General features: G+C 50.0%; 1 long non-coding RNA gene across 1 annotated transcript; it reads left to right on the top strand.

Moving 5' to 3' along the window:
- Positions 1-2,307: 2,307 nt before the first annotated feature.
- LOC147654549 (uncharacterized) lies at positions 2,308-4,942 on the top strand. The gene is made up of 2 exons (XR_015282667.1): positions 2,308-2,853; positions 3,163-4,942. It is a non-coding gene; the product is annotated as an uncharacterized LOC147654549 (long non-coding RNA).
- Positions 4,943-25,361: the final 20,419 nt, after the last annotated feature.

Raw genomic sequence — 25,361 nt, 5'->3', positions numbered from 1 at the left:
GTGGCGGTCTCAGAGGGATGCTCTGGCTGTTGGCTTCTGTCAGCCAGACCTTAAAATCTGCGCTGTTAGAGGCCTTATTTGAATTGCAAACGGCTCAAGGGAGGTGTACGGTGGAGTTGCTCTCTCAGGGTAAATAGGGTTTGGGTTGGTTTTTTTTTAAGCTAATAATATTGTGTCATGCTTTGAGGGGGGTGATGGTATAAAGGGCAGGCGGAAAGATTTCTGTGGCTGAGCTGGTGGCTCTCCCAAACCGTTTTTGACAGCTAGTTTCTAGCATTTCCTTGAAAACTCCTCTGATCTGATGCGTTAAGTGAAATGTCATTAAGGCAACGGGAACACAGAGGTAGGATTGTGAGAAGGCACTGAGGGGAGAGGGCAGAGGCTCCCAGAGGTTCCCAGCCATGTGTTTCGGACCCCCAATGTGCCCAAGGTTCTTGTGCATACTCAGAGCTGGACGCTGCTGCCCCTCTCAGAGCACACGGCCTCGCTCTCGGGGTACCAACCACCCGCTCGCGCTTCCATGCGGGCTCTCAGCAACTTCTAGGCCTCGGCTGGGGAGGGAAGAAGGAAGAGAGGAAAGAAGGGATGTGTTTGTGTTCGTGCAATGGGAAGGGATAGGAGGAAGAGACGTGCGCTGCGGCGCGGTGCGGCGCTGGAATGATCTCAGGAGCTGCGGCTTGTGCAGAGATCCCAGGAGCGGGCACATGCCCTTGACACCAAATCACCCGGCGAGTAATTAAGGATTTCCTGCCTTCAGAGCCTGCTTGAGCCGGGGGTTTAGCCCGGGTTAGGCTGTGCAGCACCCTGAGAAGGTTACAGGGTGTAACAGGGCGCTCGGCCGGGACTGGTGATGCTGGGGATGTGTAGATATCCCTGGATAGAGATGTGTAAATAACCACGGCGTGCGCTCCTGGCCACCAGCACCTCGCCACAAACAAAAAAGCGCTCTCTTCTCCTTGAAATTCACCTTGAACGCGGTGAGATGGGGTGGGCTCGTTGGTTGGTTTGGGTACTATTATTATTATTATTATTATTATTATTATTATTATTATTATTATTATTATTATTATTATTATTATTATTATTATTATTTTTCTGGGCCCCCCCTCTTTTTCCCTGACAACTGTCAGCAGAGAGGCTGCAAAAAAAGCTGAGGAGCCACTGCAGGCTGCGCAGCGCTGGGAGCTGTCAGCCCCACGCCACTGCAGTGATGTCAGCCGCAGCCACAGCCACTGCCACCCCCAGCCCCTGCACACACGCGAGTCGCAAGAAGAAGAATTCATAATTACAGTAGCGTAGCCATGAAACCAGCAGTGCTGGGGGTGAGGGGGGTGGAGGGGGGAGAGAAAGCGAAGCCTCGGCCAAAATTGGTACTTTCATTTTTATTTTTTTTTTTACTACTTTTTTTTTTTTTTTTTTTTTTTTTTTTCCTCCCCCTGCAAAGCTGCACCCAGCTCTGCAGCATCCTTTCTCCGCAGCGGGGTTTTGGGGGGGCCAGGGCAGGGGGTTCCCCCCCGCAGCCCCCCCAAAGCGGGTGGAGGGTGCGGGGGGCTGCGGGGGGAGCTGGGCAGGGCTGGAGGCTCTTTCCCCGCGGGTCGCTCCTTGTTTTAAAAGGCAGCATTTCTGCGGACAACACCCGGAGCATCTCTGCGGGAGCGGGGCTGGGGACGAGGGCTGCAGCCGCCTTGTTTGCGGCGCACGGAGTCAGCAGCTGGGATTTTTTTTTTTGGCTGAATAATCCTTTACGGGGAGGGGGTGTGCGGGAAAAAAAAAAAAAAAGGGGGGGGGGGGCTGGGGGAGGAGGGAGGGAAAGTGAATCAACATCACCGAAGGAGGACAGCGAGCAAGATTAGGGCTGGCTAATGATAAATGAGAAGGCGCCGCTGACAGCTCCGCGCTCCGCGCAGCGCCCGCCCGGCTGCTCCGCGCTCCCTCCGCACCCTCCGGCCGCCCGCTCCGCTCCCGCCGCCGGCCTGGCTCCAGCCCCCCCTTCCCTTTGCTTTTCTATATATATATTTTATATATATATATAATTTCACCCCCCTCCGCAAAGCGCGGGGGGGGCACATCCCAGCCCCTGCCTCCCCGAGCATCCTCCGCGGGATTACGCGCCTGGCCGCGCTCCGCACCGGCTGCAGGACGGAGGGACCACGGCGGGGCTGCCGCAGAGGGTATTTCCTTCGCTCCTCTTCTTGGGGGGGCGGGTTTGGGTTGGGGTCGGGCCGGGAAAGGGGGGTTGGATAGACAGGACACCCCTCAGCACCCCACGGGGGAGGGGGGGATGCAGTGGGGGCTGCGCTCCCACCCGCCCCCCCGCGCCCTTTCTTCCCCCCCTGGAGGGCTGGGGCGGGGGGGGATGAAGGATGAAGCCAGGGCGGTTTATCCGTGGGCTCTGCCCGCCCCCCCCCATCGTACCCGGGTGACCTTTCAAATCAAAGCCCGGCTCGTACCTACCAAGGTGCATTGGGCAGCAAGGGCTGGGGGGTGCTGGGGAGGGGGGGGGTGATGCACCCGGGCTCTCCCCCTCCCTCTGCCTTTCCCCCTCCCTCCCTCCTCCCTCCTCCCTCCCTCGCTGCTCCCTCCCTCTCTCTCTCTCTCTGCTGCATTTTGCATGAGCTATCTAGGTCATTAGCATTTTAGCGTATGCAAGACTTGACAAAGCTGATGAGAAGCCAGATGGGCCCCTCTCCTCTTTTTTTTGCACCACTTGGGATCTGAGCGAAAGGATTGACTGCAGCAGGCGAACGGGGGAAGGTTTATTGCGCTCCTCCAGACCCCCCCGCTTATAGCAGCGCGGCGGGGCTCGGGGCAGGCGGCAGAGAGCGGGCAGCGTTGGGCAGAGACGGAGGGCAGGTAACGGGGCCCCCCCGCCGCCCCCCACCCCACAGCCCGGGGCTTCTTTGATTTGATAGAAGGGTTGTTGTTTTTTTTGGGGTTTTTTTTCCGACGGGGGGGCTGGGGGGGGTGTTAGGTTGGGTTTTGTCCCCCCCCTCCCCCCCGCCCATGGGGAAGGGCGCGCCGAGCCTCCGCGGGGCGCGGAGAACAAAGGCTGGGCTCCGCGGGGTCCCTCTCCCCCCTCCCCTCCTTCCCCCCTCCCTTTTTTTTCTTTTCTTTTCCCATTTCCCCTTCTCCTTCTCTATATTTTCTTCCTCCCGAGGAAAGGCCCCTCTCTCCGTGTTCACAGCGGACCTTGATTTAAATGTCCATACAATTAAGGCACGCGGTGAATGCCAAGAACGAGGCTGACCAGCATCGAGGCCGGAGGCGGCTCCGCGGCTCTCCAGCACCCGCGGAACCCCCCGCACCCCCTGCCATCCCCCCCCACCCCCGAGCGCGGCCGCGGGGCGCAGGCAGCGCTGCGCACCGGCGCAGGTGGCACCGCAGCGCGGGGAGGGAGCCGAGAGGGATGCACGGGACGGGATGCGATGGGATGCGCTGGGACGGGCTCGGGGCTCACGGCAGCTTTCGGGGGGCTCTCCGCGGTGAAGGAGAGGGGGTCCTTGCGAGCACAGGAGCCCGGGGTGTGAAATCCGGAGCTGTCACTCCGGGGTGCCCCGCGGGTGGGCCCCGGGGGGACGCGGCTGCTGCCCCCGGGGCTGCTCCGCTGCCGCCGCTTTGTGCTTTGCCTTTTCTCTCGCCTTTTCTCCGCAGAGCGGTGGGGTTTTTCCCTGCTAAAAGCGAGGGCAGCTCTTGGGGTCACCGGGGCTCACGCTGCTCCCCCGGCGGAGGGGGCTGGGGGGGGAAGCTGGGGCAAAGCCGCTTTTTTTCTTTATTTTTTAAAGCTTTATTATGAGATATATATATATATATATTTTATTATTATTCCGGTGGCTGTTTGTGTGTTTTTCCCCTCCGCCCTCCCTCTCCTTTTAATCCTTATAATTTAAATCAAAAGTGCCGGGGAGAAGAAGGGGGGGAGCGCTGTGTCTGCAGGGCGAGGCCGGGCGTAAATCTCTCGGAGGGATAAACATGTCATTTGTTCCCTTTGTATGGTAATGCTGTCCCCCCCCCAGCTGCCCCCCCACCCCCCAGCAGCTGCCCCAGCCATACATCCTCCCTACAAAAGATCCCAATTACCCATCGGCTGCCTCATTATACTCCTTACACAGCCCCGGCGAGAGGCGTGTGTGTGCGAGGAGCCGAGGGGAGGGAGGGGGTGAGCATGAAGGGGGTGGTGGTGGGGTGGGGGGGGGGGAGAAGCAGCACCTGAATTATTCAGAAAATAAAATAAAATTCAAAAATCCGGAGGTGGCGGGAGGGAGGCATGCTGCGACCCCGCAGGGATGCTGCGACCCCGCGGCCTAACGCGGGGCAGGTGCCCCCCAGAGCCTCCTGCAGCACAGGGGCTGCTCCCCTCATTCCCCTCCCCTACCCCTGACACCCCATTGCTTTATTCTTCCCCTCCTTTTTCACGCTTTTATTTTTATTTCGGGTTTTTTTTTTCCCCCCCCCCCTCCACCCTCGTAGCCATCACCACCGCTCTGCCCTGCTCCCCGCTGGAGCCCTTCACCTCCTTCCCCTTCTCCCATCCCTCTCCTCCCTTCCCTTCTCTTTGCAGCTGGAGGCCGCCCCGCATCCCTTCATCCCGGCCCGCCAGTGCTCCCAGCAGGTGCCTGGCACCGGGGAGGGACAGGCCTTACTGGAGGGGACAGTCCCCCACCCCTGAGGGCATCTGCAGAGCTGTCCCAAATTTGGGGGGGCCCTTGGTGACAGCGCGGGGGGTCCCATCTCTCTTTGCAGCTCCACGCACAGAGCCTCACCTCTGGAATGGTGCCCTTGGGAACACTGACAGCGGCTCGGGCTCCCTGGGACGCCTCTCTGCACCCGCCGAGGGGTTCTGCAGGTATTTCGGGACATCCCTCCCTGGGCTCGCATCCCGGCCGCTGCGGATGCCGCAAGGAGCCCGTCGGGTCCTGCCAATAAAGCTCTTTCCTTGCGGGTTCCTGCATCCTCTCCTTTGTTCGTGGAGGTTTCTCGCCCGTCTCTTTACGGCGGCGGAGGCAGGACCCCCCTGAAGGACCCGCACTCAGCACCGGGTGGGGGATGAAGGTTAAAATCCGCCCCAAAATAAAAACCTCAGCCTTGCAATTCGGCAGCCCGCGGTCGCCCGCTCAACCCTGGGCGGGCACCGCCGCATCCTGGACCTCCAGGAGAGTCTGAACTGCCAGAGGGCTCCTGTGTGGCGAATAAAAGGGGGGAAAAGAAAGCGATTTGGGGTGCCTTCTCTCTGGGATCGCCCCCATCCCGGCAGGCAGATCCCTGCCATGCCGCACTTCGCGCCGAGCATCCCTCTGCGGCACCGCCGGCCCCACAGCACCCGGCCCTCACAAGCAGGACGGATTTCCTTTTAAAGCCGCGGCATGGGAGAGGAAAACAAGACCCAAATAACCCCAAATAAATACACGACCTTCTTTTCTGTTTTGCTAAATGGCCGGGATGAAGAGACGCCATCACCAAGCATCCCAAGGCCTGGTACCCCTGGCGGGGCCCGGCTGCCTGCCTCGGGCTCAGCCCAGAGGGGTGGAGAGGAGGGGGCAGCAGGCTCTTATTAATACTAATCCCAAGAAATATTGCTGTGCCCTGAATAAATCAGGCCGGGGGTTCCTCCAAGACCTTTGCCCCCTTGAGATGAGCTGCAGTGCTGCCCCTCCCCTTCGGGGTGGACACTTTGGGAAGGGAATTGGCACGGGGGGGGGGGGTTGGGGGGGTGGACAGATGCGTTTGATTTTTTCACTGAGGGATGGAGGAGGAGGTGGCACGGTTTTATTCCAGGTTTTATTCCGAGCACGTCAGCTCCCCCCTCCCTCCCTGTCCCCTCCTTCCCCCCCTCCACCCGCAGTCCGATGTAAACATAACGGCAGGGACCTGCCAGGCTCCGTCCCCACTTGGATTATGGGGGGAATTAAGCAGCTTTGATTAACACAGCAATGCCCCCGAATAACCTTCAGGCGTCTGGCCCTCAAGGTCGTGCACTAGAAGGGGCCGGGGACTGGGACCCCGGGGTACCCATCCTGCGGGCAGAGGGAAGGGATGGAGGGAGAGGATTCATAGGGAGTGAAGATCCTTCCACATGCGATTTTATGCCGGTTTTATCTCTCCCTGCCCACGCCCACCCCTGACCGATTCGCTCGCCACTGCAGCGCTGGTTGGGCTGGAGATGCTCCGGCTCCAGCACGGAGGTGGAATGGAAGATGTGGGAAATTCCTCTATTTCCCTCATTTCCCAGATCTCTGTCGAGTGCCAGCCCCACTCTTTACCCAGCCCCAAGAGGGATGATGGTCCCCATGGTTCCATGTAGAAAGGCCTTTTGCTCCATATCCCCGCAGCATCCAGCTCCTTTTTTCCGCTTATTTTTGTGCCGTGTACCACCGTGAACCACAAGCCAACACATCTCCTAGCAGCAGCAGTCAAAGTGGGCGTTTTATTGGGAAATCTAATCAAGTTTCGAGGGGAAAATCCTTTCTTAATGTCTCAGCTAAGCAACGAGCTCGATTAAATTGGTTAGACTATAAAAAGGGCTGAGAGTCCCATCTCCTTTTCCCTCCCTGCTCTTCCTGGACAGCGCTGTCATCTCTGCACTCCACCGTCTTCAAAGCCCAAATGAGCCTCAACGACACAGGACTCACATGTCATTCCCCGACATCCCCCCCTGCCCCGCCTCCCCCCAGCAACAGAGTCACAAATCATCTCAAACACTCTAAATTTAGCCCGGCAGCGCGACCACGAGCAGGGATTTCAGTGACATCACTGCTGGAAATTAAGGGGTCAAACAGGGAGGCTGAACGCGGCACCCTGAGGAGCAGGGACGACGCTTCACTGATCCTTCCCCACACCGAGGCCACCCTGTCTTGAGACATCTCCAAATATATTTCTCCCAGCACCCAAAATGCCCAGAGTGGAGCAGCCATTAGGTTAATTCCCATCAGGAGCTGTGCTGAAAGGCCCTGACGGATCAGCACCGCGGAGATGCGCGGTGCGGCCGGGAGAATCCAGAGGAGCCAAGCCGAGTGAGCTTTGCCCGGTGCAGAGGTTGGGAGAAGGGGGACTCACATCTCACCCTGGAGCTGGAAGGTGGGTCCAGCTGCGTGGCTGGGAATGCCAGGCCAGAGTTCCCGTGGCACTTGCGCAGCCGTGCGCGCTCGCGGTGCCCGGTGGTGCTGCGGTGCTGGGCGGGGATGCTGCTGTGGTGTCCCAGTGCCTGTAGTGATTCCTGCCTGCTTTGCTCTGCAGAGCCAAAGGAATCACTGCACTCTGGGAAAAGGGAGCCAGGGCTGAGTCCTGAGGTGGGAATGGGGCTGCTCTGATGCACAAGGTCCAATATCCCAGAGGATGAAGGAAGAAGAGAGATTCCGATGGCTGCGCTGCAGTTGCGGGGGCAGGCCCTGAGCTCCTCAACAAGACTGGATGGATTCATAAACTCACACAATCACAGGATGGTTTGGGCTGGAAAAGACCTGGAAGAGCATTTCATTCCAACCCCCTGCCATGGGCAGGGACACCTCCCACTATCCCAGGTTGCTCCAAGCCCCATCCAGCCTGGCCTTGGACACTTCCAGGGATCCAGGGGCAGCCACAGCTTCTCTGGGCACCCTGTGCCAGGGCCTCCCCACCCTCACAGGGAACAATTCCTTCCCAATATCCCATCCATCCCTGTCCTCTGGCAGTGGGAAGCCATTCCCAGTGTCCTGTCCCTCCATCCCTTGTCCCAGTCCCTCTCTTGGAGCCCTTTAGCCACTGGAAGAGATTCTGAGGTCTTTCCAGTGACTTCATTTCTCCAGACTCAACAATAGTGTTCTGCTTGGGGCACCCATAACCAGAGGAGCTGAGATGATATTTTTAGGGGCCTGTTACTCACAGCACCTACATCCTTTAGTGGTCAGCAACCCTTCACTTCTGCTGTGGCTTTTTTGGCAGCACAAAAAGGCTGGAAAATGCTGCCTCTGCCTTTTGAATTTCATGTTCCCCTTGCCCCAGTGGTGAGAAATGAAAAATAAACCAACAAGCCAATGGCTCCTGCAGCATCAATTCCTCCTACAGGCACAAAATACAGTGTGTTGGGGAAGAGGAAAGAGGTTAGGGACTAAAATCAGACAGAAATCCCTTAGGCCACAGCAGCACACGAGGATTTCTCTGCTGTCGAAGCACACGGTGGCAATTCTATGAACGTTCGCTTATTTTTATGGAGATTTTGCCTTTTCAGACCAAGTGTTTCCTTGTGGCACCAGCTGTAGGGATGAGCTAATGCAAAGCTCAGTCATTTCCCTGCTCACCCAGGCCTTCCTCCGCAGCCACAGCCGCTCCGAGAACATCTCATCCAGGGAGAGACAAAAGTGATGCATGTGCATGTGTAATTTCCAATGTCAATGTGTTCAGCGAGGAGTTGGAATCATAAAAGTTATTTCATTTATTACAATCATACATAAAGCCTCTTAGAGCTGCAGACTTGGAATAGGCAATTATGCCCATAGGTTAATAACACGCAGCGATTTGACTGACAACTGGAATTAGATTTAAACACGGCAGAGTGGCAGCTAAAGGCACTTTATTAAAACTGTGGCTGGGGATTTGTTCAAAATACCAGTTGCATACCTTTCCTGGTAAAATATTTATAGGTAGCACCATATTGTGGCCCATTATATTGCATTTTCTTCTCCTTTTGCTCACCACTCCGAGCTCTGCTGTACGGCCAGGAATTTCTCTGGTCAGATTTTCCCGGGGAGAAGGGAAATGCCCAGGGTTGCTTCACAGGGAGGGATGTGATGGGATGTGATTCGCAGTGGGAAAGGGCCCTACAGCAGTGATTAACTCTAGACCTACAAGGGACCTGGATTTCCCTCTCCATCCTCTCTCCTCATCGCTCCCCAGTGCAGCATCCTCTTAACGCTGCCCTCGTTAGCCCAGAGTTAACGATCTCAACAACCCAGACAAAACCAGGGTCAGTGACTGATAAACTCAATAAAATAAATATTGTTTGATTCTGTGGATAATGGCAGTTTTTCCTGCTACCAGGGGAGATGCTCCTTGTGAGATTAGCTTAGTGTGGGATGGGTTACCTGCAACCAGGTTGGAGTCCCTGCTCCTGGGAGGTTTGAATAGCAAGTCAGAGGAATTACAGGAATGACAGGAGAAAACACCTGAGCCTGCCTTGGGACAAAGGGTTGGGTTAGAGCCCAGTGTTTCCCATCATTCTTGGGAAAAAACACTAAATTGCTCTAAAAATAATAGCTAAGGACCAGCTGGGGTTGGGCCAAGTGAGATCCAAAGGTTTTGTTCCACCCAAACATCGGTTCATCAGTCCAGCTAACTTGCAAATGAGGATTAAAATCCCAAAGGCTCTTCGTGTGCCACTTCCTTCACTGGCAGCCAATGGAAAAGAGAGATGACACCTGAAATGCCCTTGAAATCCCAATTCCAATCTCTGTCTTTCTTGCCTCATTTGTGTGGTGTGAAAAATCTCTATATTGTAAGAGCTGCCTTGTGACCATCCATGGGCCAGAGGTTAAAATTCAGGAGCGCTGTATGGGATTCAAGGATCTCACTTTAAAATCATCAGTGCCAGAATCAACAGAGAAGAAAGGGAAATACAGTGTCTGGAGAGGGAAAACTGACAGTTTTGAACCCACTGAAGGATGGGTTAAAAAGCCACAAGCTGGTGGCCAAATCCACCATTCAAGATGGTGATTCCAAATCCACAAAGGTAGAAGGAAGATTTCACATGGTTTTAACAGAGGGAAAACTTCCCAGCCAGCACATCACTGCTAAAAAACAGTGTACACTCCAGACCCCCAGATTCCCATTCTTCTGCAACAAAACCTAACAGCTCAAAATCAGAGTTTAATCCAAATTACTTCAGTTTCAGGGAAGAAGAAGCTGGAGGTGCACTCAGATGAAAAAGGAGCTTGAATCCCCCATTCCATCATCATTCCTTGCCTGGCTCCAGCATATTCCAGACCAGGAGCCATCCTCTGGCTGGAGGTGTCACAAGTCCTTGTAGGGCTGGATTAGGTGACCTTTAAAGGTCCCTTCCAACCCAAACCTTTCTGTGATTCTATGATCCGTGGGCTCCCCAGTGGTCCCTGGTCCTCAGGGTTCCAGCAAAGCTCTAACTCCAGATTTTGATCCTACAGACGTCTCCTGCCAACCTGGGGGCCCAACCCCAAATTTCAAACCCCTTATTACCCAACAATTAAAACAAAAGAAAGCCTGAGAGCACCAGCTATAAAAAGATCATCCCAATGCTCCTCATGCATTAAATATGAAGGCTCAGATCCTTCCTGTGATGCCATGGCAGGGGAGCAGCTCCCTGGCTGGGATTACCTGGTCCTGAAAAGGTCCCTGACCTTTCCCCAAAGAGCAGCCTGTGGATTGGGGTCAGCAGTGCCCATGGCAGAGGTGGCAGCAGCCCCACACACAAACACAATTCCCAGCAGCCTTCTCCAGCAGATTTCCTGAGTGCCAATGGCAGCTTTGGAGGAGAAAGTGCCAGGAGGTGAAATAAGCAGAGGTGTGTGAGGGGCACCCACTCAATCCCAGGGCAACCCCCTTTGTTAAAATGTCCAGAGGAGAAGACACCTCCCTTTTTTTATTATTTTTTTTTAATGTCCTGAAAGATTTATTTTTTTTTTGTCAGGTTCTCCATCCTATCACTGATAAAACTCCTCCTGGAATGACTTGAGCCCAGGATCAGCTTTTAAAGCGTGGCAGAGAAAACCTCTGTGATTAAAAGCAAACATCCAGTCCTTGGCTGCAGCCCAGCCCAAATTCAGGGAGTATCCCAATGTTTCCAGACATGGAAAGGGGGTTCATGTGTGAAACCCACAGGGGATCAGCTCAAATGAGCCCAGCCAACCTCTGCCCTCTCACCTCAGTCCCTGCTGTGTTGGGTGTAGGTGATTTGTCACCCTCTCAAAGAGATCCTTGTGTCACCACCTTGTGTAATTTTACCATTTTATGAAGGTATAAACATCTGTAGGAATACAAATCCACACATATATACATTGTTTTCCCTAAAGCAAAACCCAGTTCTTAAAAACCTCAGTGTCCAAAAGCTTTGAGGGATGAGCTGAGTTTACTCGAGCAGGTAAAAATAAAAAACACAAATGAAAACCCAGAAGGCAAATCCAAAGTACATTAGAAAGAGCACTAAAAATACAGTCAAGAAATTGGAAGCAATTTTGTGATCCGGGGGTTTCTTGCTGGATTTTCTGGGAGTTTGGGGTTGGAGATAATGGCAGTGGGAGTGGAGGGCGGCATGGTTTTATTTCAGGATCAATATCAGGGTGGAGCAAATGGTGTATTTATCTGCGAGGCTGAGAAGATCTAATTGTGCCCTGTTTTGCACTAATGCAGCTCTGTGGCACCACCAGAGAGTCCCAGAGTACCCAAAATGTGCTTTTTTTCTAGCCCATCCCGGTTTTCTGTCACTCATCCTGTCCGTTCTGGTCTCACCCCAGCAGTTTTCTGGGGATGCCCAGATCTCTGCTCCATCCCTCCTTTATACCTCAGGGTAAAAAAAGGGACCACCATCATCCTGTAGGAGTTCCCACTAGGAAATAAGGTTTTTAAGGATGATTTAATTAGGGGGAGATTTCAAGGACATACCCAGGGATATCCAGGAGCAGTGACTGCACAAGGAGATGAGATTCCCAGGGAGACCCAGCCCATCCCCGTGGACATGAAACCACAATTGTCATCTGTGATGAACAACAGAGAGGGGAACGTACAGGAAACAGCAATTAAACCATTAAAGTCTTGGGCAGCTTCCCAGTGACCGGCAGCCCTTGGATATATAAATATCTCACATGGCATGAAAGGAGCTGTTCTCTACCCATTATGTCCCCAGTGACCTTCAAGAGGGACAAAGGGGTTGGGGTTGTCACTTTGAACTGGCATCTTCTGCTCCATCTAAGCAGTGACACATCCCTTGGGACAGGGATCTCCTGCTCCCCTATAGCACTGCTTGTAAATCTCAGCTGAAAGGTGAAATCCAGTTGAGATCCCAGTTGAAATTATCCTAATTACTGCCCACATCTGCTTCCTGTAAATCCCTGGCTGTGATGTAGGGAAATAACTGAGCTGGAAGGTGGCAAATGTGCTGCTGTTACCACATTTCGGTGTTGAGGTACAGGTTTCCATATTTAATGTGAATGTTTTGTGCTTGTGTTTTGTATCACACCCCAAACACCCTGAGGGATCAGCCCCAGACCAGAGGGAGTTTCTGGACTCCAAGCCCTCATGGCTCCAGTTTAGTTTAATAGCCAAGCTGAGTGAAATGCAAAGCATCTCAATAAGTGCTGAAAATTTTGGTCAGTAATTAAGAAATGGTTGTCCTTTAATTAGGAAGAACACTGAGACTGAGATTGGAACCAAGACAACCCAGGGAAGATCCATGATCATAAAAAACCTGAGTTTTCATCAGTCAGAAATCATTCTTGGCACGTGCTGCTCGTTGGGAGAAGAGTTTTGGGGATAGATACCAAGACTGATTGCTCCATTCAGTCAGGATGGGTTTTGGTAACACCAGCAGCAGCAGATTTAGTCATGTTTACATTTAAATAATCACCCTGCGTTTTCAAAGCCATTCCTGCTTTGGTAGATCTGTGGCTCTAAGGCGAGCAGCACCTCACACACCTCTGGATTTTCACCCTGGGGAGGCTCAGATGTGCTGCTCTGGTGGTCCCCAGGCAGGAGGAAATGCTCCCCTGCACCCCCATTTTCCCAACACCTGCACAACATCCCCCAGAAACCCCCACTGCTGGTGCCAGGTTTGGTGGTTTAACCCCGAGAAGGGCTGTGGGGGATTCCTGCGGGCTGAGCTCCAAGGGATGGAGAAGTGGAGGTGTTGGGAGCTCTTAGAGCACTTTTCCCTTCCCACCAGGCGTGGAGGCTTCCCCTGCAATTCCTGCTCCTGCACGGAGCAATGCTGCAGCAGAGAGCGTCTGCAGGATGATGAAACGCAGAGGGCCCGTAATGAGATTTCAAATAAAGCCAGCTTTTCCCCTGGCATGTCTGGTCTGGATAAATCCAAACTGTTGGCAAGGCAAAACCGCCGGGAAGGAGAAGCGCCCTTGACCTGACACGGCTCTTCCCATCCCACCCCTCCCTGCGGATCGGGACAGCAAATCCTGCATGGCACACAGCTCATCCCCACCGAGGAGCAGCAGGAATCGCCCCGGAGCTCCCAAACCCCTCTGGGCACAGCCAGGGCACGGCACAAGCCGGGGATGTGCTGCGGGTCCCGCTCCCCATCCCGCAGGAGCCACCGCGCTCTGGCACAGGATTTTGGCAGCGCTGACCATTCCTTGAACGCGCAGCGCATCCAACATTCCAACATTCCAGAGCAGCAGCCACTAGAGGGGGGCTCAGCACCGGGAGAGGGACTCGGAAAATCCCTGCAGCCTTTGGGGAGGAGGAGCGAGCCGAAACTCGGCGTGGAGGAAGGCGGGAGGCTTGGGGAAGGATGGATGCAAGCGATGCACGAAGCGAACCAAAAAATGCCTGTCTGGCTTCCCAAAGTGCTGGCTCCGAGCAATCCATCCTCCTGTTAAATATTCCTGCAAATCTCTGTGGAAAGCGATGCCCTTCCAACAACACCGAGGGGCTGCAGGGCTGGAAGGAGGCAGTACAGGGATAAAAAACCTCCCAAATATTTTCCAATCAGAGAAGCACAGTTACAGTTTGCTAGTTTTCAAGAAAAGCTGCTGTAAATATCCATGACTTCATCCCTGTAGCCAAGACTTTTTTGCTTTTTATGGGAAGCCAAGTCTTGGAACTGAAGAGTTGCCAGGTGAGCCACGTCTAGGATGCTAAAGCTGCACCGAGGTCGGATGGACAAATCCAGTTCCTTGGCTACTCCTGAGGTCTCTCTGCCCCTGGAGGGTTTTTGGGGAGCCAGACAAGGTCCTCCCCTGTCCAGCTCCCACCCTGTCCCTGCCTGACCTTTACCATCAGTTCCCTCGGCTTATAAGGAAAATGGGGACAAACTTTTTATTAGGGTTTATTGCTACAGGAAAAGGGGTGATGGTTTTAGAGTAAAAAAGAGATGATTTGAACCAGATATAAGGAATTGTTTTATTGTGAGGGTGGTGAGGCACTGATAAAGGTTTCCCAGAGAGGCAGTAGATCTCTGTAGATCTCTGTAAACATCCAAAGCCAGGTCGGATGGGACTTGGAGCAACATGATCTGCTTGAAGATGTCCCTGTCCACTGCAGGGGTTTGGACTGAATGAGCTTTAAAGGCTTCTTCCAACCTAAACCATTCCACAGCTCCGTGATCACACACCTGGGGCCAGGGCTGGACCTACAAATGTCCCATTCTGCTCCGGCTAATAGAAATCCTCACCATCCTAAATGCCTCCCTGTGAGCCAAGGCACAGATTCTTCCTAGGAAAGCCAGCTCTGTCCATCTCCCAGCTGTTTGTTTCTGCAAAGCTGAGGCTGCTGCTGGCTGGGAGGGGAAGGATGGGGTTTTCCCAGGTGGAATCATTGCTGCAGGACAAACTGGTACCCACACCACGGTATCCTGGTGCTGGTGGAGCTGCTGGTTGCTGCATGGATGGATGGATGATGGATGGATGGATGGATGGATGGATGGATGGATGGATGGATGGATGGATGATGGATAGATGGATGGATGGATGATGGATGGATGAAGGACGGATGTGGATGGATGGATGGATGATGGGTGGATGGATGTGGATGGATGGATGGATGGATGGATGGATGGATGGATGGATGGATGATGGATGGATGGATGATGGATGGATGGATGGATGGATGGATGGATGGATGGATGGATGTGGATGGATGATGGATGATGGATGGATGGATGGATGGATGATGGATGGATGGATGGATGGATGGATGGATGGATGGATGGATGGATGATGGATAGATGGATGGATGATGGATGGATGGATGGATGGATGATGGATGGATGAAGGACGGATGTGGATGGATGGATGGATGACGGGTGGATGGATGTGGATGGATGGATGGATGGATGGATGGATGGATGGATGATGGATGGATGGATGGATGGATGGATGGATGGATGGATGGATGGATGGATGTGGATGGATGATGGATGATGGATGGATGGATGGATGGATGGATGATGGATGGATGGATGGATGGATGGATGGATGGATGGATGGATGATGGATGAAGGATGGATGTGGATGGATGGATGGACGGATGGATGAAGGATGGATGTGGATGGATGATGGATGATGGGTGGATGGATGTGGATGGATGGATGGATGGATGGATGGATGATGGGTGGATGGATGATGGATGGATGGATGGATGTGGATGGATGGATGGATGGATGGATGGATGGATGGACGGATGGATGAAGGATGGATGCGGATGGATGATGGATGATGGGTGGATGGATGGATGGATGGATGATGGATGGATGATGGATGGATGATGGATGTTGCTTAGCACCTCCTCAGCACTGGAGCAGGAGCACAGGAGCAGGGAGAATGGAAGGGCCACTGCTGATGATGTCTGTGGGGCTGCACCTGGAATTCCCCCAGAGCATCTGAGACCTTGCTCCTGACACTGATGATGGAGCCACAGAGTCATTGAGGTTGGCAAAGCCCTCCGAGATCATCAAGTTGAATTATTTCCCCAGCACTGCCCTGTTCACCACTGAACCACATTCCCAAGTGCCACATCCACATCTTTTGAACACTTCCAGGGATGGTGTTTCCACCATAGCTGTGCCAAACACACCAGCTCTGGGACCCATCTGTCATGAGGGTGCAGTCTGAGGTCAGACACAAAATTAGGTCCTGGGACATCCCAGGGAAATGCAGCTCCTGCTGGAGAGTCGTGCTTGGGAAGGACAGCTCCAGTGCAGGCAGCACCTGGATAAATCAGCTTGCTTGGAGAGCGAATCTTCAAAAGTCACCCCCAGTCTGTACAGGTTTTCTGGGCTAGATTAAAGTTTTACAAACCTGAATTTCCTGAAGTTATCCCTATAGAGCTCTGCTGCTGTAACCTGCAAGGACACAGGCAGGGAAAACCTTCCATACAGCCTGAACAGTTTAAAACAGGAATGTCTCCATGCCCAGGAAAATGCTCAGCCATGGATGTTGCCTGCTCCTCCAAGTCCTCCCCAGCCTGGATTTTTCCAGTTTTGCTTGAGCACTGAAAATCCTCCTTTTTCCCCCATGTAGAGGGTGTCTCTCTCTTTCCCAACCCACTGGCCTTTGTACATGGAATCAGAATTCCAGCCTGGGAAGCAGGACCAGATCCATGCACCTTGTTCTCTGCTGTTCCCTATCCCCACTCTTGGATGGATTCTGGGCTGGATGGACTCCAGCCTCCTCCAGGATACCCATGAGGATATAAAAATTCCTCATGGGATGAGGAGCAACTTCCCTAAGGGTAGTGCCCTTTTAATGTCTATTTTAACACCATATCTGCATTCTTCTGAGGCTGCAAAGGCTTTCAACCATGCAGTGCCCTCAGAGTAAACATTTTAATTTTATGTGAATCCCTAGCATTTGTGTTTCTAATCCAGAATTAACATCATAACCAAATAAATGTATGCCACTTCAGCCTACAGACTTCTTAAAATAATTTAGCTTTACACAAATGTTTTTCTCTTCTTTTCTTTTTCTGTTACAATTTTTCGGATTTCTCCTGAAAGGAGGAATCTCTTGGAGAGCACATGAATACTCTTCCCTCCATCACTTCCCTTCCCAGTGTTTTGCAGACAATCATTTGATACCCTGGTCTCCTGACTTCTGTCATCAGATTTCTTCTGCCCCTCACCCTCCTGCCACCAAATTATTTTGGCAATTGGTGGCAATTTATTTCTGAGAGAGTTATTTATTTGCATTAAAATACCTACGAAGACACAGTTGTTTGGAGTACAACTGCAACAACTGTACAGTTTTAAGGACTTGAGTATTAAATGATTTAAGTGTCACACCACCTCTTCTGCCTTGTTCAGGGATGGAGTTTGTGTGGGAATGATTTTAAGCTGCTGGATAATGCCCCTGTGCATTTCAATTGTTCTGTTAAACATTAATTCTTATGGGAAAATTTGTTTTCCTTTCCATCAAACTACCACAGGAATTTTTTTTTTTTTTTTTTTTTTCAGGACCAACATCTTTCTGTTTATTGGAGCTCCTCTCTACTAAAGTTTTCTGTCCTAAATTTTTATTTGGGGCATTTTTCTTTTCAAATTTTTGCCTTTCCTTTGCTATTTCTACAATTCCATTTAGGGCTGCTCTTCATTTGTATTTTTGTACTTTTCATTTCTCTGAATTCCTGCTTCCTGAACATCATCTCCATCAGTGCAACAGGCAGATTTTCATCCTTTTAACAGAAACACCATTTCCTGAGAGGATTTCCAGTTTACCTTTTTGAGTTTATCTTTACATCAGGTGCAAAAACACCAACACTGGGAAGGATTTCTCCCTCATGTAGGCTGAAACCTTCCCCTCTTTAATGGGATATTTTTCTTGGCCAAGCTACCACTGCAGTTTCAAATAAAAGTTAATATATACTTCAGCATAAGAATTAAATTTCTATTCTTGGGCTGATTTTATTCTGTATTCTCCAAATTCTCACTTCTAGTTTTAAGGGATCTCCTACCAGCCTTTAGATGAGGTTTTCAGCTCCAAGTCCCACTACAGCCTCAGATTCCTTTAGCTCTCCAAACCTGCGCATTATTTTCCCAGTCTCAAATTTCTTTTTGGGAGCCAAATTTCTGACATAGAGCCAGCACGTGGGTAGTGCCACTAATTCCTTCTTTCAGGAAGAATTTCTTGTCAGGAAGAATTTCTTTGCAGGAACAATTTCTCCATGGAAAGGGTGGTCAGGCATTGGAGCTGCCCAGGGAGGTTTGGAGTCCCCATCCCTGGAGGTGTCCAAGGACTGGATGTGGCACTCAGAACTCTGGGCTGGGGACAAGGTGAGGATTTGTCCCTGGTTTATGGTCTTGGGGGTCTTTTCCAACCTAAATGACTCTTGAATTCTGTAAAGAATAGCAGAGATGGTGTTAAAACCACGGGTCAAAAGAACCTCCTTGCTTTTAAACTCCTTAGAAAGAGCATTCCAACCTTTTATTGGAGAAAAGTAACAAGAAACCCATCCCAGGGGGATGAACTGTGGGGGTTCACAGAGCTCAGATGAACTCAGGGGTTTCCCTGGATGCACATGTGTGGATTAAAATGTTGGTTATAGGCTGGAGAAGGATCTGTGACTAAAGACACGCCTGGAAGCTTCTGTGCTGGGAAAAGATTTGAAGGGGGTTTGGGCAGGGATGAAAAAACCTCCCCAGTGCTTTTATTCAGCTGCTCATCCAGAGACAAGTGCCCAACAAAAGCCCAGAGCTTGTTTAATGGTTTAACATTCCCGTGCATCCTTGGGAAGCATCTGACACACTGTTTCTGTACAAATAACCACAGCAGCACTGTACAGATGACTTATTTGGTTTCCCAGTGGGTGTGTAAGTAAATTAGCAAAAAATAAATGTCACGCGGCAATGACTTGCTCCGTTTCTAAAGGCTCTGTTTTCTCTCTGTATTTTTGTTTGTTTAACAAGTTCTTAATTAAATTCTGTTTTCTGGCATTGGAGCTGATGTGATGACACGAGATAAAGTTGTTTAGAATTCAAATCTTCCTCGATTTCTCGTTGTGGCAAAGGAAGAGATAAGAGCAGTCAGGCCCTGCCTTCCCCTGGTTGTGTGTGGCTGTAACTCCAGCCAAGCAGGAGCTCTCCGTGTTCCAAAATCCCTCCTGCTCTCATGGGTTTGGCACTGCTTTGAGAGGATCGCACACAAAAAGTAATGTGTGGGCTCCCCCTTCTGCCTGAGAACATCAGTGCCTGGAAAAGAATCGGGATGATGGAATGGTTTGGGTAGGAAGGGACATCAAAGCTCATCTCTCTCCAACCCTGACACCTCCCACTATCCCAGGTTGGGATATCCAAGCCCTGCCCAGCTTGTCTCTGGACACTTCCAGGGATCCAGGGGCAGCCACAGCTGCTCTGGGCACCCTGTGCCAGGACCTCCCCACCCTGACAAGGAAGGATTCCTTCCCAGGATCCCTTCCCAGGATCCCATCAAACCCAGGATCCCATCAAACCCTGCCCTCTGGCAGTGGGAAGCCATAAAGGAGGGCCAGGATGACTTTCTGAAGCACCAAGTTCCTGTAAAATACACCAGGCAGGGCACTGAGCATCTCTGAGCAGCGGGAACAGCCCGTTCCCAGAGCCACACATCTCCCTGATAACCATCCTGCTGCTGGCAGGGCAGGAGAAAAGCAGCTCCACCGAGTCCTGGGATGACTGGAAGGACAACAACGAGGATCACTGCAGATCTGCAACCTAAAACATGGAAAAGGTTGATTGGAGTGGGAGCTATTTCCCTTTACCTTTACCCTCTAGGCCTCCCTGTCCCCCAGAGAGAGACCAGCAGCAGCAAAAAGGTGATTTATCCCATGGATCTTCAATACTTATTCTAAAAATACAAAATTGTCTTCCAGGTTCTTTTTTCCTTCTCTTTCCCTCTGCAAAGACGGGGAGATGACTGATGTCATGGAACCACAGAATCCTTAAGGCTGAAAAATATCATCAGTGAGGCACAGCACCATGGTCACCCCTAAACCACATCCTCAAGTGCCACATCCACACATTTTTTTGAACACTCCCAGGGAAGGTGACTCCACCACTGCCCTGGGCAGCCTGTTCCAGTGCTTTACAATCCTTTCTGTGATTGGATTCTATATTTTTAGGAGCTGAAGGAGGCCAGAAAGGTCCCTTCCTCTTCCTATCCAAGCCTTCGGCAAGTTTCAGAGCATCTCTGTAGAAAATATGGAGTGGGAAGCAAACAATCTCATCTGTTTAAAAGACAATTTCGAACATGAAGACAGAATGAGCTGAAGGCTGGGATCAAAACCAAAACTGACTCAAACTGGAGATAAAGCACTGGCAGCTCTGGTTTTGGAAAGAACTGAAGATTCAGAGAAAGAACCAGTGTGTAAATTCATCATTTCTATAGAGGGGTCAGAGACTTCAGTGGCCCCTCCTGCTCTGGGATCTATCATTAAACACAAATTCTGATTTGGGATAAATCTGGGCATGCCTTGTCCAATCTCAAATCCACCACTCCAGTATTTCTGGTTCTGCTGTGAATCAGTGTTCTCCTTTTGCAGGGTGATTTGTTTAGTTAATTCATGTGAATATTCCATTTGTAGGTGCCTATTTTAATCCAGGCACTGCCCCCAGGGATGTGCACAGCACCACCCATGAACTCAGATGAGTTATGGGTTGGAAGAGTAAGGGATGGCCCCTTCATACACAGCAGAGGCGTCAAAACCTAGCCAAGAAAGAAAGGGATGTGCAAAACTGGAAATAAGAGACCTCCCGTGGAAGTCAGGGGGGAAAGTTCCCACTAACTCTTGGTGAGAAACACAGCTTTCCCTCATTATTTTTTTTCATGCTGGTAACTCATGATTTGACCACAGACTCACAGCGACTTTGCACTCAGAGCACGCTGAGTGAAATCTTTAATGCTACACGAGGTCCCTGGGTAACTGGAGGCAGTGAAGGTTGGCTGCATCTGGCAAAGCCCTGAGCACATCATTTCCACGGGAGTCCCCAAACACAACATCTGGATCAGCCCTTGGACTTGCTGACTCTTCCTGATGCTGCACATTTTGACGCTTTTATTTGGCTTTTCATTATTTTCACTTCACAAGGGAGAGGAAGAAACAGAGAAACTCAAAGAGCTGAGGTTCTGTGCTCAGCCTGAGCCAGGATTTCTGTGTGGCCTCGGGGCTGTGGATTTCTGAGCTAAAAATTCCAAAAACTCCCATTTTGCTACATTTTCACCAGTGCCAATGCTTCCTGAAGGGAAAAGGGAGATGGAGATGGAGAAGGGAACGGAAAAGAAGGAAAAGCCAAAGGGCAGCCTGGAACAGAAGGACCTGGGGAACATTTTCATTCTGGAACCACTCTCTCCAGATGCAATCTGTTGAGCTATGTTGAAAGTCTGAAGCTGTTTGACAATGGAAGAAGGAGGTTTGGATGTTTGACTGTGTGCAAAGCAGGGAACAGAGCTGGAGAAGGGGCTGGAGCACCAGGAGAGGCTGAGGGAGCTGGGAAAGGGGCTCAGCCTGGAGAAAAGGAGGCTCAGGGGGCCCTTCTGGCTCTGCACAACTCCCTGACAGGAGGGGACAGCCGGGGGGTCGAGCTCTGCTCCCAGGGAACAGGGACAGGAGGAGAGGGAACAGCCTCAGGCTGTTCCAAGGGAGGTTTAAATTGGATGTTGGGAATAATTTCTTCCTGGCACAGCTGCCCAGGGCAGTGGTGGAGTGCCCATCCCTGGGGGGGGTTTAAGACCATGTGGATGTGGCCTTTGGGGACGTGTGACAATCATAATCACATGGTTCTTTGCCATTTTGAAAACACAAAAAACTTAGTGACACAAAAATGATGCTCCTTTCTGTTGCATTCAAGAGAGAATTTCATTATTTTCACTCAGATGTTCCCACATTTTGAGAGACAATATTTCTGCATTTTTCTTAATTTTGCAGCCAGCCATGAGTGAGGGACCAGAGCACCAAGATCTCTCTGTCCAACAGCCCTCCCCCTGCTCCACATTTTCAATTATTAACAGCATCACCCAGCTCCTAAATCCAGCAGCACCAGGGAAACAGAGAACTGAAAGCAGAGCCAGCATCAAGATCCAAATATCAGAGCTGGGCTTCGTCTTCCCAGTAAACCAAACTGGAATGCTCAGACCTCAGAGCTGCCTCTCTGCACGTTGAGATATGGATGGGTGCCGAAGGAAATATGGAATATCATGGCTCTCCCACACAGAAACATCGCAGGAACTCGGATTTAGGAGCCAAACCTTTGGTTTTTTCCATGGGAACATTTCCAGGGAAGCTCGTGACACCAACTCTGAGCGGGGCTCTGCCAACACTTGACATTTATTAAAGCCACAGCTCAGTGAGTGATGTAATTACCTGGCCATTTCCATTTTCATGTTTAGTAATTCCAAATGAAAGTCCAAATAAAACCCATTTTTCATGAAAGATTACTAATTTATCTCTTTTTTAGCACTCTCCTTGTGGTATTTAACCATTCACAGTGCACTTCAATCACTATTTAGTGAAGGTATTCAGGTTATGTCCACAGTAAGTAGAAAAATGTTGTTTCTTTCCTTTTGTCCCACAATTTTTAGTGTGTAATAAACAACATCTAGCAGGCACAAATTAAAAAAAGAGCTCCCAAGTATCCACCTCTCTCTGATAACTGAGATAATCTTGTTATTTTAGATGAAACGTGGTTAAAATAAATCCCATCTCATGTCCTAATGAGGAAACCTGGACAAACTTGGGAAGGATCAGCGGGAATCCTCCACCCAAATGGAAAAAAAGGGTAAAGGAAAAAAGGGAACATTGCAATCAGAGCTGGTTTTATTTTGTTCCAGAGCCACCGGGTGTCACTCTTGCCTGCGGAGTCAGAAAGGAATTTTCTGTGGCTGGTAAAATCCTATTTCATCAATAAATCCTGCTGCTCCCACTGGAGGATAAATCCATCACCCCCACTTATCACAATTTCAGGGGTTTCAACATCGGATCACCAACTCATTAAATCTGAGGAGATCTGGCACTTTGGCCTGCGGTGCTATTTGCAAAAAGCATTAAATTATTTTTTTTATTATTGGTGTAAATGCAGCTGGAAATTTTAGATCTGGGTTTAGATCGGGTGTCTGAGAGAAAGTGATGAGGAGAGAAATTGGGGACGGGTGAAAAAGCCCAAAATAGGCTTTTGCAGGTGTTTTCTGCAGTAAGAACATGATTCAGCAGGTGAAGCTGTAACACATTCCAGCCTTTGAAGTCAAGGCAGTTTGGGTCTCACCGATCCTGTATCTCAGAATTACCAGGAGATAAAGGCTGCAAACATTACACAATTCCCTAAATATGCATACTTCAGAGTACTTTGTGTTGGGGGAGGTTTTGCTTTTCTGGGATAACAAACTTGTCTCTCAACAGCTAAACCTGCTCTCCTGCTAGATTTTGTAATTTTGGGGCTATCTAGAGATTCTCCATTTCCTCCAGTGGCAGAAAATCTATTTTATTTTCATACAGATGAAATCCAATGTGGAATCTTTTTCTGAGGAAAGAACCACTCCAATAAAATGCAACGTGACGGGTAAAACTAGTTGCTTTGGCAAAGGCTGGATCAGCAAACTGAGCAGCTGATAAGGATAATAAAATTTTTTAGTCAACAAGAGGAGAAAATTCTCATTAGGGGCCTCATTCTACCAGCACATAAATTTCTGGTATTCCTTGGTCTTGTGTGGCTGCCAGAGGTAAAATTTGTGTTGAAATCCCACTATTAAAGCACAGCTAAAAGGTATTTCCCTTCCATAAACAGGATATGGATGGGATTTATGGAGATATCAGAGCCTGGGATTCCCTCTGGGTAATGTAAGAATAAACACCACGTCCTATAATGCCATAAAATTTATGGCCAGGACTCTGAACTTTGGAATGACTTTTAAAAAGTGGGAGATGTCTATAAAAAGTTTGTTTGTACCTTTACTCTGTTGTATTTTGCTGCAAGAAAGATGTCAAGGACTCGTTTATTTTTCTGGGGATTTTGAGGGCAGGAGGTCACGCACAAATACGTTTAAAAATCCATCTCAGCATCAGTGTAATTCAGAGTTATGAATGGCCTTGGAAACAATCAATCCTTCAAATTTACAAAGTTCCTATTAAAATAATAGAGCACAGAAAGTTGTTTTCAAAAATTGAGGTGAATCTCCTGAACCTGCACATTTGCACAGTGAGAAATTTCAGCAGTTTCTCTGGAAATAAATAAATAAATTTTTATAACAAACAAAATTTTGACACAACTGGTTTGGAAAAATTTATTTGCTGTTTTAATCAGTTGCTTGGGGTTTTTTTTTAACCTGTTCTTAATATTGGTTTTCCTTGGCACTTTCTCAATTAAAGCAGAAATAAATTCATAACAAACTTGTCTTTTGTTTTTGTCTGAAATTTCTACTTCATTTATACACTCATATCTTCAGGCTGAAAAGCAAGATTAACCAGAAGGCAAAATCAGATGAAAACTTATTACCCCAGGGACTGGACAAAACAAAAAAAATCTATGAAAAAATATACAATAGCAAAAGGTTTTATTTTTTAAATGTTTCACCGCATGTTTTGTGCTGAGGATCTGATCACTGCAGGTGCTAAAGAGCTGCTGGATGCTCTGGATGCATCCCAGGAGTGTTCCAGATGTGCTGGGATTTTTGCAGAAGTGGTGAGAGTTTCCAAGTTTGGCTAGACCATGGTAAGATCCCCTGGTTTGGTTTTCCAAGGCCTGAATGATTTATGGGCACAAAGTAGGTCTACAGCAAATCCATAATTAATGCCATTCTTTCAACGCGCAGCCGAACAAATGGAAAAGTGGATTTAAAACGCACTTGATTTGTTGCTTGTTGTGGTTTGGATGAACGGACATCCAAAGGACTGTCATGGTTTCTGGCTCGCCCGGAGATAAAATTCTTTCTAGGTGATCTGAGAGCTGAAACATCCATATCTTCATCAAGATAAAAGCAAAATTTTCTTCCCTGGCAGGCTGGTGATAACGCACACCCCGGGCAGGACACACTGTAACCACTATATTTCAATAAACACTCTATTTCTAAACAAAACTAATAAAATTTAGTTGTTTTAAAAACAAAAATGAGATGAAGGACCTGTTTTGTTTTGGTTTTTTTTTTCTCATCACATCCCTGTCCAAGGCCTGCCACAACCAGGTGGGCACAGCAATAACTGTGGCTCCTCAACCTGATGAAAACAGTGTCGCATTCAGAAACTCAATAAATGAATGGGAGGGACAAGCAGAGCCTCCCCTCCAAGGATGTTTTGTTAATTAAATTAGCATTTAAATAGCCAGAGCTAATCTGGGAAGTCAGCCCCTCATTACAGAAAGGAGGAAGGGGAAAAAGAGCTGGGAGACAATTCCCTACAAGATGGGGTTAAGTTGGCGTTTCACAAACTATTTGCCCGGCCCGTCCCTCCCAAGTGAAAGCTGCCACCCCTCCTCTTTCCTCCCGGCATAATTAGCATGTTCCAAGGCTTGTGAATGGAAACAATATCCTCCCTCCAAGCTGTGCCCCTCCAGGGAGATGCTTCCCACAGATTGTGGAAGGCTGAGCCAGGGAAAGGGCTTGTCGAGGAATTCACAGTGGGGTAATTACACCGAGGGAGCGCTTGTGCCAGTGCAAGGGGAGCTGCATGGCTGGAATTCAGCGCAGGGAAGCATAAAGGGAAAGTCCAGAGGCAGGATTTGCAGATAGCCACGGAAATTT

The sequence above is a fragment of the Cyanistes caeruleus genome, chromosome 2 (assembly GCF_971803275.1).
Source record: "Cyanistes caeruleus chromosome 2, bCyaCae1.hap1.1, whole genome shotgun sequence".
Taxonomy (NCBI): domain Eukaryota; kingdom Metazoa; phylum Chordata; class Aves; order Passeriformes; family Paridae; genus Cyanistes; species Cyanistes caeruleus.
Note: the sequence above shows the minus strand (reverse complement) of the source record. Positions and strands in the feature narration are given on the sequence as shown.